A 15222-nucleotide genomic window follows, 5' to 3' on the forward strand; every position below is an offset into this window, starting at 1 on the left:
ACGCATACCTTCACAGGTTCTGCGTTAACATGGTGGAATACCTATCTAGAGCAAGTGGGACAAGATGATGCGTACGCACTACCGTGGTCAGCATTCAAGCACTTGATGAATGAGAAGTACCGTCCCAGAACCGAGGTCAATAAGCTCAAGACAGAACTTAGAGGGTTACGAACCCAAGGATTTGATATTACCACGTACGAAAGACGATTCACAGAATTGTGCCTATTGTGTCCGGGAGCATTCGAAGATGAGGAAGAGAAGATCGACGCGTTTGTGAAAGGATTACCGGAAAGAATCCAAGAAGATATAAGTTCACACGAGCCCGCCTCCATACAACAGGCATGTAGAATGGCTCACAAAATAGTGAACCAGATTGAAGAAAGAATTAAAGAACAGACTGCTGAAGAGGCCAATGTGAAGCAAGTCAAAAGAAAGTGAGAGGAAAACGGTGATAAGAATCACCAATACAACAACAACAGCAATTACAACAATAATCGCAACAATTATCCCAACAATCGCAACATCAATCACAACTACAACAAACGGCCCAATAACAACAACAACAACAACAGCAACTACAACAATCATCCCAACAACAATAATAACTGCAACAACAACAACAATCAGAAGCAGCTATGCCAAAGGTGTGAAAAGTATCACTCGGTGTTCTGCACCAAATTTTGCAACAAGTGTAAAAGAAATGGTCATAGCGCGGCGAAGTGTGAGGTCTACGGACCAGGGGTTAATAGAACGAAAGGAACAAATGGTGTCGGAACGAGTAATGACGGAGCAAGTAGTGTCGGAGCAAGTTATGCCAATGTAGTTTGTTATAAATGTGGAAAACCGGGCGACATTATTAGAAATTGCCCGAACCAGGAGAACACGAATGGACAAGGCCGCGGAAGAGTTTTCAATATTAATGCGGCAGAGGCACAGGAAGACCCGGAGCTTGTTACGGGTACGTTTCTTATTGACAATAAATCTGCTTACGTTTTATTTGATTCGGGTGCGGATAGAAGCTATATGAGTAGAGATTTTTGTGCTAAATTAAGTTGTCCATTGACGCCTTTGGATAGTAAATTTTTACTCGAATTAGCAAATGGTAAATTAATTTCAGCAGATAATATATGTCGGAATCGAGAAATTAAACTGGTTAGCGAAATATTTAAGATTGATTAGATACCAGTAGAGTTAGGGAGTTTTGATGTGATAATCAGTATGGACTGGTTGAAAGAAGTGAAAGCAGAGATCGTTTGTTACAAAAATGCAATTCGCATTATACGAGAAAAAGGAAAACCCTTAATGGTGTACGGAGAAAAGGGCAACACGAAGCTACATCTTATTAGTAATTTGAAGGCACAAAAACTAATAACAAAAGGTTGCTATGCTGTTCTAGCACACGTCGAGAAAGTACAAACTGAAGAAAAGAGCATCAATGATGTTCCCATTGTAAAAGAATTTCCCAATGTATTTCCGAAAGAATTACCGGGATTACCCCCACATCGATCCGTTGAATTTTAAATAGATCTTGTACCAGGAGCTGCACCAATAGCTCGTGCTCCTTACAGACTCACACCCAGCGAGATGAAAGAACTGCAAAGCCAATTACAAGAACTTTTAGAGCGTGGTTTCATTCGACCAAGCACATCACCGTGGGGAGCTCCTGTTTTGTTTGTCAAGAAGAAAGATGGTACATTCAGGTTGTGTATCGACTACCGAGAGTTGAACAAACTTACCATCAAGAACCGCTACCCACTACCGAGAATCGACGACTTATTTGATCAACTACAAGGCTCGTCTGTTTATTCAAAGATTGACTTACGTTCCGGGTATCATCAAATGCGGGTGAAAGAAGATGATATTCAAAGACTGCTTTCAGAACACGTTACGGTCATTACGAGTTTATGGTCATGCCGTTCGGTTTAACTAATGCACCAGCTATTTTCATGGACCTTATGAACTGAGTGTGTGGACCATACCTTGACAAGTTTGTCATTGTTTTCATTGATGACATACTTATTTACTCAAAGAATGACCAAGAACACGGTGAACATTTGAGAAAGGTGTTAGAAGTATTGAGGAAGGAAGAATTGTACGCTAAGTTTTCAAAGTGTGCATTTTGGTTGGAAGAAGTTCAATTCCTCGTTCACATAGTGAACAAAGAAGGTATTAAGGTGGATTCGGCAAAGATAGAAACTGTTGAAAAGTGGGAAACCCCGAAAACTCCGAAACACATATGCCAGTTTTTAGGACTAGCTGGTTACTACAGAAGGTTCATCCAAGACTTTTCCAAAATAGCAAAACCCTTGACTGCATTAACGCATAAAGGGAAGAAATTTGAATGGAATGATGAACAAGAGAAAGCGTTTCAATTATTGAAGAAAAAGCTAACTACGGCACCTATATTGTCATTGCCTAAAGGGAATGATGATTTTGTGATTTATTGTGACGCATCAAAGCAAGGTCTCGGTTGTGTATTAATGCAACGAACGAAGGTGATTGCTTATGCGTCTAGACAATTGAAGATTCACGAACAAAATTATACGACGCATGATTTGGAATTAGGCGCGGTTGTTTTTGCATTAAAGACTTGGAGGCACTACTTATATGGGGTCAAAAGTATTATATATACCGACCAAAAAAGTCTTCAACACATATTTAATCAGAAACAACTGAATATGAGGCAGCGTAGGTGGATTGAATTGTTGAATGATTATGACTTTGAGATTCGTTACCACCCGAGGAAGGCAAATGTGGTAGCCGATGCCTTGAGCAGGAAGGACAGAGAACCCATTCGAGTAAAATCTATGAATATAATGATTCTTAATAACCTTACTACTCAAATAAAGGAGGCGCAACAAGGAGTTTTAAAAGAGGGAAATTTAAAGGATGAAATACCCAAAGGATCGGAGAAGCATCTTAATATTCGGGAAGACGGAACCCGGTATAGGGATGAAAGGATTTAGGTACCAAAATTTGGAGATATGAGAGAAATGGTACTTAGAGAAGCTCATAAAACCAGATACTCAATACATCCTGGAACAGGGAAGATGTACAAGGATCTCAAGAAACATTTTTGGTGGCCGGGTATGAAAGCCGATGTTGCTAAATATGTAGGAGAATGTTTGACGTATTCTAAGGTCAAAGCTGAGCATCAGAAACCATCAGGTCTACTTCAACAACCCGAAATCCCGGAATGGAAATGGGAAAACATTACCATGGATTTCATCACTAAATTGCCAAGGACTGCAAGTGGTTTTGATACTATTTGGGTAATAGTTGATCGTCTCACCAAATCAGCACACTTCCTGCCAATAAGAGAAGATGACAAGATGGAAAAGTTAGCACGAATGTATTTGAAGGAAGTCGTCTCCAGACATGGAATACCAATCTCTATTATCTCTGATAGGGATGGCAGATTTATTTCAAGATTCTGGCAGACATTACAGCAAGCATTAGGAACTCGTCTAGACATGAGTACTGCCTATCATCCACAAACTGATGGGCAGAGCGAAAGGACGATACAAACGCTTGAAGACATGCTACGAGCATGTGTTATTGATTTCGGAAACAGTTGGGATCGACATCTACCGTTAGCAGAATTTTCCTACAACAACAGCTACCATTCAAGCATTGAGATGGCGCCGTTTGAAGCACTTTATGGTAGAAAGTGCAGGTCTCCGATTTGTTGGAGTGAAGTGGGGGATAGACAGATTACGGGTCCGGAGATTATACAAGAAACTACCGAGAAGATCATCCAAATTCAACAACGGTTGAAAACCGCCCAAAGTCGACAAAAGAGCTACGCTGACATTAAAAGAAAAGATATAGAATTTGAAATTAGAGAGATGGTCATGCTTAAAGTTGCACCTTGGAAAGGCGTTGTTCGATTTGGTAAACGAGAGAAATTAAATCCAAGGTATATTGGACCATTCAAGATTATTGATCGTGTCGGACCAGTAGCTTACCGACTTGAGTTACCTCAACAACTCGCGGCTGTACATAACACTTTCCACGTCTTGAATTTGAGGAAATGTTTTGCTAAAGAAGATCTCACTATTTCGTTAGATGAAATCCAAATCAACGAAAAACTTCAATTCATCGAAGAACCCGTCGAAATAATGGATCGTGAGGTTAAAAGACTTAAGCAAAACAAGATACCAATTGTTAAGGTTCGATGGAATGCTCGTAGAGGACCCGAGTTTACCTGGGAGTGTGAAGATCAGATGAAGAAGAAATACCCGCATCTATTTCCAGAAGATTCGTCAACACCTTCAACAGCTTAAAATTTCGGGACGAAATTTATTTAACGGGTAGGTACTGTAGTGACCCGAAATTTTCCATGGTTATATATATATTAATTGAGACTGATATTTACATGATTAAATGTTTCCAACATGTTAAGCAATCAAACTTGTTAAGACTTGATTAATTGAAATATGTTTCATATAGACAATTGACCACCCAAGTTGACCGGTGATTCACGAACGTTAAAACTTGTAAAAACTATATGATGACATATATATGGATATATATATATATAGTTAACATGATACTATGATAAGTAAACATATCATTAAGTATATTAACAATGAACTACATATGTAAAAACAAGACTACTAACTTAATGATTTTTAAACGAGACATATATGTAACGATTATCGTTGTAAAGACATTTAATGTATATATATCATATTAAGAGATATTCATACATGATAATATCATGATAATATAATAATTTAAAATCTCATTTGATGTTATAAACATTGGGTTAACAACATTTAACAAGATCATTAACCTAAAGGTTTCAAAACAACACTTACATGTAACGACTAACGATGACTTAACGACTCAGTTAAAATGTATATACATGTAGTGTTTTAATATGTATTTATACACTTTTGAAAGACTTCAATACACTTATCAAAATACTTCTACTTAACAAAAATGCTTACAATTACATCCTCGTTCAGTTTCATCAACAATTCTACTCGTATGCACCCGTATTCGTACTCATACAATACACAGCTTTTAGATGTATGTACTATTGGTATATACACTCCAATGATCAGCTCTTAGCAGCCCATGTGAGTCACCTAACACATGTGGGAACCATCATTTGGCAAATAGCATGAAATATCTCATAAAATTACAAAAATATGAGTAATCATTCATGACTTATTTACATGAAAACAAAATTACATATCCTTTATATCTAATCCATACACCAACGACCAAAAACACCTACAAACACTTTCATTCTTCAATTTTATTCATCTAATTTATCTCTCTCAAGTTCTATCTTCAAGTTCTAAGTGTTCTTCATAAATTCTACAAGTTCTAGTTACATAAAATCAAGAATACTTTCAAGTTTGCTAGCTCACTTCCAATCTTGTAAGGTGATCATCCAACCTCAAAAAATCTTTGTTTCTTATAGTAAGTTATCATTCTAATACAAGGTAATAATCATATTCAAACTTTGATTCAATTTCTATAACTATAACAATCTTATTTCAAGTGATGATCTTACTTGAACTTGTTTTCGTGTCATGATTCTGCTTCAAGAACTTCGAGCCATCCAAGGATCCGTTGAAGCTAGATCCATTTTTCTCTTTTCTAGTAGGTTTATCCAAGGAACTTAAGGTAGTAATGATGTTCATAACATCATTCGATTCATACATATAAAGCTATCTTATTCGAAGGTTTAAACTTGTAATCACTAGAACATAGTTTAGTTAATTCTAAACTTGTTCGCAAACAAAAGTTAATCCTTCTAACTTGACTTTTAAAATCAACTAAACACATGTTCTATATCTATATGATATGCTAACTTAATGATTTAAAACCTGGAAACACGAAAAACACCGTAAAACCGGATTTACGCTGTCGTAGTAACACCACGGGCTGTTTTGGGTTAGTTAATTAAAAACTATGATAAACTTTGATTTAAAAGTTGTTATTCTGAGAAAATGATTTTTATTATGAACATGAAACTATATCCAAAAATTATGGTTAAACTCAAAGTGAAAGTATGGTTTCTAAAATGGTCATCTAGACATCGTTCTTTCGACTGAAATGACTACCTTTACAAAAACGACTTGTAACTTATTTTTCCGTCTATAAACCTATACTTTTCTGTTTAGATTCATAAAATAGAGTTCAATATGAAACCATAGCAATTTGATTCACTCAAAACGGATTTAAAATGAAGAAGTTATGGGTAAAACAAGATTGGATAATTTTTCTCATTTTAGCTACGTGAAAATTGGTAACAAATCTATTCCAACCATAACTTAATCAACTTGTATTGTATATTATGTAATCTTGAGATACCATAGACACGTATACAATATTTCGACCTATCATGTCGACACATCTATATATATTTCGGAACAACCATAGACACTCTATATGTGAATGTTGGAGTTAGCTATACAGGGTTGAGGTTGATTCCAAAATATATATAGTTAGAGTTGTGATCAATACTGAGATACGTATACACTGGGTCGTGGATTGATTCAAGATAATATTTATTGATTTATTTCTGTACATCTAACTATGGACAACTAGTTGTAGGTTACTAACGAGGACAGCTGACTTAATAAACTTAAAACATCAAAATATATTAAAAGTGTTGTAAATATATCTTGAACATACTTTGATATATATGTATATATTGTTATAGGTTCGTGAATTAACTAGTGGCCAAGTCTTACTTCCCGACGAAGTAAAAATCTGTGAAAGTGAGTTATAGTTCCACTTTTAAAATCTAATATTTTTGGGATGAGAATACATGCAGGTTTTATAAATGATTTACAAAATAGACACAAGTACGTGAAACTACATTCTATGGTTGAATTATCGAAATCGAATATGCCCCTTTTTATTAAGTCTGGTAATTTAAGAATTAGGGAACAGACACCCTAATTGACGCGAATCCTAAAGATAGATCTATTGGGCCTAACAAACCCCATCCAAAGTACCGGATGCATTAGTACTTCGAAATTTATATCATATCCGAAGGGTGTCCCGGAATGATGGGGATATTCTTATATATGCATCTTGTTAATGTCGGTTACCAGGTGTTCACCATATGAATAATTTTTATCTCTATGTATGGGATGTGTATTGAAATATGAAATCTTGTGGTCTATTATTATGATTTGATATATATATATATAGGTTAAACCTATAACTCACCAACATTTTTGTTGACGTTTTAAGCATGTTTATTCTCAGGTGATTATTAAGAGCTTCCGCTGTCGCATACTTAAATAAGGACGAGATTTGGAGTCCATGCTTGTATGATATTGTGCAAAAACTGCATTCAAGAACTTATTTTGTTGTAACATATTTGTATTGTAAACCATTATGTAATGGTCGTGTGTAAACAGGATATTTTAGATTATCATTATTTGATAATCTACGTAAAGCTTTTTAAACCTTTATTGATGAAATAAAGGTTATGGTTTGTTTTAAAATGAATGCAGTCTTTGAAAAACGTCTCATATAGAGGTCAAAACCTCGCAACGAAATCAATTAATATGGAACGTTTTTAATCAATAAGAACGGGACATTTCAGTTTAAGTCCCTAATACATACACGAATCCATCGGCACAAATAAACAATAATAAGGCATATTTGTACCAAAGACAAAAATACCTGAAACATCATCGTTGGACCCTTGCGCTCCACTGATCATCAGATAGTCACGCTCTAACCTCCTAACCCGATCTACAAACGATTCGGAACACTCCGACTTACGGTGTCCCTTCTTTTGGCAAATAAAGCACTTGATCGTGCTTAAAGGTACACTCGTACAATCCCGCGCAAAATGACCTCGTCCTCCACACCGAAAGCACGTAGGCCCATAACCTGTCTTACTCCTCTTCTTTACTTTTTCAACACCTCCGGGCGTACTTCTCGCCCTTTTACTAGGAGCACCTCTTGATTCTAACTTTCTCTTACCCAAAGAGTGATCAGCAAATTTTGAAGCATGAGATTCAATCCCCATAGTTGCTCCTTCGTCACCGTCACCTTGAGGTTTGGGAAACCTCTTTTCTAACTCTTCCTTCACGACCTTAGGCACTCGGTCTCGAACCATCTCGATCACTATTCCCTCGAACGACTCTTGGAGAACTTGCTTAACCTTGTTGGCGAAAATCAAGATATAGCGTTCGAACTCCGCCTCAATCCTTAATGTTAACTCATCCTTCCCCTCATGAATAGGCGCGTCCGTTCCGGTTCCATCTTCCGTCTTCATCTAAAGAATGCATATAGATTAAACAACGAAACGAAAATGAACGACATACACATACCACACCGCCCCATCTTGGTTGATACTCGTCGTACATTGCTTGTTTGACACGTCTTGAACCCGTAACAATGGTAGCTAATCATTGGTACGCGAGCACGTCGCATTAACTTGCTAGTACAACGTCTATCTCGCTTGATGATTGCTAAAACAACACAAAACGATTAGTGCAAGGTTAGTTCACATAGACCTAAGCACTAACCAAATCCCCGGTCCGACCCGTCTCCTACAAGTCCCGCAAAAAGCGCATACACATTAAAGTCTAAGTCTAGGCACCTATCTCAAGTCGCCTAAATCCCTTAGACCATGCTCTGATACCACTTGTAACAACCCAACCCGATAACCGACCATAAACAGTCCCCAAAAAAAAAAATTAAAAGCTGCTGGACAGGGGAGTGCGCGGCGCGCATCCCCTGTAATGCGCGGCGCGCACAGAGCACTCCAGCTTCTGTCCGAACTGTTTTTAACACACAAAAAGATGGACCACTTCCCGACATTTTTAGACCGAACGCTTTTCACAACAACTTATATATGTAAAACTAACACGAATCAAACATAAAAATGATGTTTTACAAGCGGGGCCCACACGACCCAAAATACAAGTTTAATACAAGTTTAGAGTTTCGACCACCAAAAAGTTTAAATTCCAAACTACACAATGAGCATGGCATTTGGGATTAAACTACCCAACTACCGGTCAAACTCCAAGAGCTACTAAAGCCAAAAGCGTCCCCTAGCATCAAGCGGGATCTCTAGTCCAATACGATGCCCTTACCCTTGTCCAAAACCGAAACTATAAAATGGTAAACAACGAGAGGGTAAGCAAATCTTAGTGAATGCAATAATTATACGAATACATAAATAATTAAACCTACTTGCATACACTTACACAAACCGCAAACATTCTAGCAACAGAATTAGCTTATTGTCACATTAACAAGCTATAATCTCCAATACCACAAGCTAGCAACAACCGCATAATAATATAACTCGAAATGATATAATATGCTTACAACACAAGTAACCATGGTCGACCAATAGTACAAGGGAACGACTCTCGCGAAAACGCCATCGGTGTTCATAACATCCATTAGGGCACTTAACACCTCGCACCACTAACCCCTAGGATGGCACCTTAACACCTCGGCACATCACCCTGAGTGACATCTTAACACCTCGATGCATCACTCATTATTTTACGGAGTGGTGTCTTAACACCTCGACACTACACTCCTAGGTGGCATCTTAACACCTCGATGCTACACCCGAGTGGCATCTTAACACCTCGATGCTACACTCTTCACGTGAAACATGGTGTCTTAGCACCTCGACACTACACATTTCACGCTACAACAAATAGACACATTATATACATACGCATATAATTATTCCACTCACCTTAACAATTAGATGACGATTTCAACCTCCACAAGCTTCAAAGCAAAGTACCTAACATAATAAGTACTTGATCAACACACAAGCTAAGTGGACTCAATACTAACACTTACACATGAGCATTTAATGACTTAATGTATTAAATCGCCCATTTATACCAAAGCCGCCCAATTAAAGTCAAGACCACCACTAATCACTTAAAAGCTTGTGATTAAGGTCCAACAATACTAACTAATACATAATTAGGGTAATTCATACCCATCTTTCCAAACTAGGTCAATTTATTACCCAAATAACCATTTTAAGACAACACACCCATTTCGGGTCATCCACTAACTAACCAACACCCATTTACTAAATAACTAGGTGTGTTAGCAATTAACTCACCAATTTGGGTTCATAAACATCATTTAATGCTTTGAAACCCTAGACTAGTCACCAATTTGTATTCAAGACTCAATTTTACCCAAGAACACCCAAAATCACCAATAATGGGTTTTGTGTTCATCATTTACTCAAACCCTAACCCTTACACTAAATCAAAGTAAGGAAAATAAAATTAGAACATACCACAACTACCACAACGAAGCTAGAGATAAGATGAACGACTTTAATGCTTAAACTTTAACCCAAAACAAGCTCCTTCCTCTTGGATTTAAGCTTTCTCTCTCAAAAATCACAATCTCTCTATAGAATTAAAGTTAAAGCGATAAGGTTGTTGATAATGGAGTAATGGTGCTCCACAAACTGACCTATCTGTCTTTAACCCGTCCATAAGTGAATTTACCAAAATGCCCATCAAAATATCTGATTTAAAAAGTTAGAATCCGGCTACTGTAAGGGTGCGCGGCGCGCTCCCTTTAGTGTGCGCGGCGCGCACTAGGCTCAGCTCACTCAGTGACTTCTGTTTAACTGCACAACATCACCCACACTCTATGTAACATATTTACACTGCTGTACAAACTGATTAGGGTCTTACATGTATATTACAAGTTGAAGGTTTTTGTTAATATGGTGGTGATGGATTATTGACTTCTCTGCATTCTAACTATCTATTTCTATCATCTTTATCTAACACAATAAACCTCATATACATATATGTGGTATTAGGTAGGATACACAAGGAACAAAATTTCAAAAGTTAGATATGATTGAATCAGTAATTCAATTAAGTATAGTGAAATTTGTTTTATTAAATCCACCGATTGATAATGGCACATATAATATAGTACTATTAATAATTAATAATATTAATATAATAAAACTTTTGAAATTTATATGGAGATTTGACGTGAAACGGAATTGTTACAAGAGATAATATGGAGTAGTTAGCAGCCGATTGTTTATCCTACTTTCAATTTACGGAGTATTATTTCGTGTCCATTGCTAAATAGTTAACATCTAAAAGTGTTTCTAAAAATTTCCAAATTTTTAATTTAATTATTTCACTCATTAACTGTTTGAAACCTAATAAAAAAAATTCGTCTAATATTTATTTTAATACGCTCACAAGTTCGCATTTTACTCGTCTAATATTATTCAAAATGACAAATGGTTATTACAGTCATTCAATATTTATTTGTAATATACATTATATAGATATAGATTCATTTTAAAATACAACTTTATTATATCTTATTTTATTTTATTTTACATATTTATTTCTAACAATAATTAATATAATATTTCCAAATAATATGTTGAATTAATATATATATATATATATATATATATATTTAAACATATATGTATCTTATTTACAAATAGTTGTTCGTGAATCGACGAGAGCAGTCGAAAGGTTAAATGAATGTAGGTACAAAGTTCAAAGATTTTAAGACCCAACATTATAAACTTTGCTCATCGTGTCAGAATCATATAAACATTAAGTTTAAATTTGGTCAGAAATTTTCGGGTCGTCACAGTACCTACCCGTTAAAGAAATTTCGTCCCGAAATTTGAGTGAGGTTGTCATGACCAACAAAAAAAATGTTTTCATGACGAATATGAGTTGATAATTAGTGTTTTATCATCATTTAGTAATATGGATAAAACTATTCGATTATTCATAGAGTACGAATGAAGCTATCACAAAAGAGTGAAATGAATAAATGAAGTTTCGTTTTAACTTTTGACGTCGTCTTGATTGAATTCCGAAATTCAAGGGATTTAAAGAAAATCTTCGAAACCTAAAAGATTTGATTTTTCGTCGAGTAAGGAAATTAAGATCTCTATAATTAAATACGGTGATCTGCCTCGATTGCTCTGTCTGATATTTCCCTTATAAATTAAATTCTTCCGTTCCATTATTCTCACCATTCCTATACTTTTTTTCTTAATTCATACATCCAAAAGATTGTGAAAATGCTTAATCCAATTCTGATCCTTGTCCTCATCCTTACTATTGCAACAATCGTTCTCCTTTTCCAACTTCCACCAGAGGAATCAGCTTTCTTCTACTTCGCCCTTGGGATTTAGTACTTTTAATTCTTCCGTGTCTTTATGTTGCGATAAACATTGATATTCACGGTTTGTATTATATGTGTTGTTATCGGGCTTTATATTCTCCCTTATATTTCGGAGTCCTTACTTCTGTTTTCTATAATCATTGTCATCCCCAGTTAACGTTCTCTCCTATTTGCTGCGATTTATACTCCAATTTCTATTTCGAGCCTTGTCCCTTCGTTTCTTCTTTTTGCGATTAGGCACCGATTGTAATGGTCCAGAATTTGTGGATATAATTTTCAGAATGAACATAGTTAACGTTCTAAGAAGAAAATCGAAATGGTACGATCTTGATTTGTTAAAAGACTGAATCATCAAGAAATATTTTCTTGATATTTTAGAGGTTTAAATAGAATGCAAGAGTCGTGTAACATGGCACATGATGACGTTAGAGTCTGTGAATCATCACGTTTCATTAGAACTCAGCATGACTTACTGTAATATAATCACGTTGATCAAGTGTCATTATATTATACTAACTCATGCATCAGTCTCCAACACCACTTCAAAATCATTCATAGTTTAAGCTCGAAAATTACAGAATATAGAAACTAACAGTTTTTTTTTATATGATGTAACACTGATAGCACGAAGAGATTAATGATTTCTGATAAGAATAGTTATAAAAATATCTTCAGAAATATGGAGGATATTTATAATGAAAGATACGATGATATCTTAGAATTTCTAATATCGAAGGATGGTGAAGAAAATTTGTCCGCAAGAGTTTGGAGTCAGGAGCAAGGTATTCGCTAAAGATTTCAGTAGGCATTGAATCATTTGATTCTTTGAAGTCAAACTTATTCTTTGTGATTTGTCCACGGCTTCCTTCATAGTTTCGCATAATCCGCTTTTTGGTACTAAATTTTCTATTGAATGTTTCCAACATAATGATACACAGGAAGCACGAAGAGGTATATAATTTCGGACGAGAATATTTATGAAACTATCCTCAGAAATATCGAAGATATTGATGATGATATTTTGGAATTTCTAAGTTCGATGGTTGATGAGGAAGATTTTTCGCAAGATTTTAACATGAGTACAGAGCAAGATATTCGTTGAAGGTTTCATCGAATCCAGAATTACGTGGAATCTTTGATTATATTGTATGGTCTTTGTATTTGTCCTTGGTCTCCTTCGTGGTTAGCTCAATCCGTTTTCCAGTTCCAACTTTTTTTGAGTTTTTCCAACATACTATTCTTTATCATCAAACTTTCGATGATTATGGTCATTTACGGTTGTCTATGGTTTCTGCTGCTTCATTCAGCTTTTTCAACATTCAGAGTATTGATTTGTGACTGAGTGCTTTTCAGAATTCCAGAAGGAGAGATCATAATTCTAAGAGATAAATGTCATACATATAACTATTGATGTAGATATGCTGTGAGTTTTTAAAGTACTGATTGCTGATTCCCGGTAATTGGTATGGCAGTTCTCGTCACAAGATGCAGATGAGTATATGATAGGGTTTCAATGAATAAATATAATGATTTGTCAGAGAGATTTAAGCCAAGAAGTAATGAGGTTGCTGGTATGTCTGCTGATAATATGGTGGAATATAAAAAAATTCTCCGGTATCAAAAGGGTAATCGTATATATCAGGATTATAGTAAGGCTACTTCGAATGAAAAGTTGAAGTTGACTTGCTGGAGCTGTGACAAAATTGGTTATCTTGAAAAGGGATCGCAAAGTTATTTTTGCTAATAAATGCCAAAGGATCTGACGCGGCTACGTGTTAAACTTTTACTCAGTTGCCGAGAGTTTCTCAGATGCATAAATCTTTCCTTCCGTAGATGAAGTGCGGTTGATTCATCCTATCGATTGAGGTGTTTTCAAGAATCGTGAAAGGTTTGAACGCAGAATGTAATCGTGAAGATACATATGAGGTTTAAGACGAAATTAAGTGGCAAACTTGAAGAATTATTTAGTTTCATATGTTATATTCAATATTTTAATTCATTTTAATTGTCCAATGTTATTAGTCCACAGTCGATAGTCCACAGTCGACAGTCCAATAATTCATATATAGTTTAATATATAATATTCGAATTAATTAATACGTGTCGTGACCCGTATACATCTCAGACTCGATCACAACTCAAACTATATATATTATTGTAGAATCAACCGCAACCCTGTATAGAGAACTCGATCATTACTGCATATAGAGTGTCTATGGTTATTCCAAATAATATATATAGATGCATCGATATGATATGTCAAAACCTTGTATACGTGTCCTGATATTTAAAGTGCGTAAAATAAATAACAGAAATTATATGACAATAAATAAAGTGCGTAAAGTAAATAACAGAAATTAAATGATGATAAATAAAATTGCGAGAATTAAAATTGCCATAATTAAATTGTGATAAATAAATTGCGATAATTAAAATGTAATACGGAATTAACAGTTAGCTAGGAACAGTTAGCTAGGATTTTGTTAGCGTGGATTCTTAACAAAATTTCTCATAGTTAATTTATTTGTTTCTAACAAATTTTATCTTGTCCAATGTTTTTTCATTATGCCACTTGTTGGATTCTGATAGATCAAAATCCAAATATGAAATTGAATAAAAATGGTTATTTCGTGGTGAACGGATTTGTATATCGGTGGATGTAAGTAGGATAGTAAATGACTATTGAATCTGATTCGAAGAATGTACAGTGTAATTTATTAATGTGAAATCTAAATATTATTTGGGTATTACCTACCCGTTAAAATATTTTCACCATTAACAGTTTATATAAAAGAATTTTTAATTACAATCTTTATGAAAATATACTTGCATATATATTTTCTTCAGATGTAATTATGGATTTAATGAGTTAATATGATATTAATCTCATTTGATTTACCGTTAGAACAGGAATATATATAATCTCTAAAATATTAGAGATTACATAATCGCCATGTCGAACGAAGATAAATGATGTAGAACGTCATGTAGAACGATGATTATACTCGAAGTACGGAATGAGATGTTGAGACATGTGATGTTGAGACT

Source organism: Rutidosis leptorrhynchoides, chromosome 10, assembly GCF_046630445.1.
Source record: "Rutidosis leptorrhynchoides isolate AG116_Rl617_1_P2 chromosome 10, CSIRO_AGI_Rlap_v1, whole genome shotgun sequence".
NCBI lineage: Eukaryota > Viridiplantae > Streptophyta > Magnoliopsida > Asterales > Asteraceae > Rutidosis > Rutidosis leptorrhynchoides.